Source organism: Trachymyrmex cornetzi, unplaced genomic scaffold (assembly GCF_001594075.2).
Source record: "Trachymyrmex cornetzi isolate Tcor2-1 unplaced genomic scaffold, Tcor1.1 scaffold1929, whole genome shotgun sequence".
Lineage (NCBI taxonomy): Eukaryota > Metazoa > Arthropoda > Insecta > Hymenoptera > Formicidae > Trachymyrmex > Trachymyrmex cornetzi.
The window spans coordinates 13,229-15,522 of NW_017296560.1; positions in this window are offsets into that span (position 1 = coordinate 13,229).

A 2,294-nucleotide genomic window follows, 5' to 3' on the forward strand; every position below is an offset into this window, starting at 1 on the left:
CTTCGAAAACGTGTACTGTATACAATTTTCATTTTTCGATTTTGATGAGTTCACAATGGCGCCTATAAGCTCAAAATTTTTCGAAATTTTACGTACGGCGAGTAAATTTGCAAAAAATATGCCCGAATTCGATTGAAACTTGTTACTCGGGGGTTTTTGGGATCGCTGATTACGAATGTGAAGTCGGAATCCAAAAATTCAACTTGACGTACCTATAATAGCAGACCAAGTTTTCAAAATTTGAAATAGCGTCCTTTGCCTTTGAATATTGCGTAAAATTTCGAAAAATTTTGAGCTTATAGGCGCCATTGTGAACTCAAAATCGAAAAATGAAAATTGTATACAGTACACGTTTTCGAAGTTTAACTATCGGGAACACGTTTCTGATACCTTATTACATACAAATGGACCTTCCGATACTTGTCTACGTTCTTTTCTGCTAATTGTTGGGGGTTGAAATCCATGTCGAAATTCAGCACATCTCGGCGTTAAAGGGTTAATACGACTTTTTCTGCAGAAGCGAAATCTGCAATAAAACATGGGGGTTTTCTCATTTAAAATTTTAAAGTTACCTACCCTTTTACCCCCAGCGGATGGTAGGTGGAGGATAGAATTTTTGTGTCAATGGATAGCTTTCTTGACAACATTGAATACGTACATTTTTATTTTTTTGATCCTTTGAGTATTTCTTGAGATATTTTAAACGTTTTAGACTCATTTTTTAATTTCGCTGATTACAGCGCCATCTGTCATCAAAAAAATGTTTATAATAGGTAAGATTGATGTAACTTTTTCTGAAGAAGCGAAATCTGCATTAAAAAATGGGGGTTCCCATTTAAAATTTTAAACTTACCCTCTCTTTCACCCACAGCGGGTGGGGTGGGGGTCATGTTAGAGGTCAAAAGATAGCTTTTTTGAAAACATTGAATACGTATATTTTCAGATTTCTGATCCGATGTGTATTTCTCGAAATATTCAACCGTTTCCATACTTTTCGGACACTCTGTATAATAAAGCTTATATATTTAGATATCAACGTTCATATAAGATTCAATTCTTTTTTTCATTACTGCGGTTTGTTTTCGATTAATCTTTATATTGTATTATATAAATATACTACATGATAACAAGCGAAGAAGAGAAATATCTATTTGTTTGAAACCAATTTGGAAACTGTCAGCTGTAAATAAATTTAATTACATTTTATTATACATCTATAGAAATATATATATAGGAAATACAAAAAATACAACAATTTTAGCGATGGTTTAGAACGTGTATAAAAAATAATTTCAATAAGAAATAGTATTTTTTTTATCTGTGCTCTAATGAAGATGTATGGAAATGATATATTATAAGATAATTACGAAAATCTCAACTTTTTTATATAACGACTACTTTAAATATTCAGGATGATTTATGTAAAGTATATCACTGCGATGTAGAGATTGGTTATATTGTTCTGTAAATAAACAAAATATTTCGGGTTAAAACTTTGACATTGTTTAAATTTTTGTTTATAAAAGTTCATAATTACAAGCATATATAATTAACTAACTAGCTTGGCTTATCAATCCTTCTCCGGTATATATAAAAAATTTTTCATGCATGAATATGTATAAATATATATAAACATACATAAATACGCTTAAATATTCATAAACATGTATAATTATATTAGAAATATGTCCATACACGTTCATACATCCTTCTTTCTTTTGTAAAATTACTTTTTAGTGTAATAGAAATAATAATAGTAACGTGAAAACGTAAAAAATAATTAAAGGGATAATTTTCGGATTGTTTGTTTTAGAAAAAACCAAGTTTGGAAAGATGTAAAAAAAATTGCTCATACATAATTATGGGGGGATCCCGTTTGCCTACAAATCGATTGCCTACAGTACCTTTTGCCTACATCACTTTTGCCTACAGCTCGATTGCCTACATGCTCTTTTGCGCACAAATAAAAATTTTAAAAATGGAGTTACTTTTGCCTACATGTACTATTGCCTACATGTACTATTGCCTACAGCTCGATTGCCTACATGCGCTTATGCACACAAATAAAAATTTTTGAAACGAAGTTACTTTTGCCTACATGTACTATTGCCTACAGCTCGATTGCCTACAGCTCGATTGCCTACAGCTCGATTGCCTACAGCTCGATTGCCTACATGCTCTTATGCGCACAAATAAAAATTTTAGAAATGGAGTTACTTTTGCCTACATGTACTATTGCCTACATGTATTATTGCCTACAAGCACTTTTGCGCACACAAAATTTTCAGAGACGA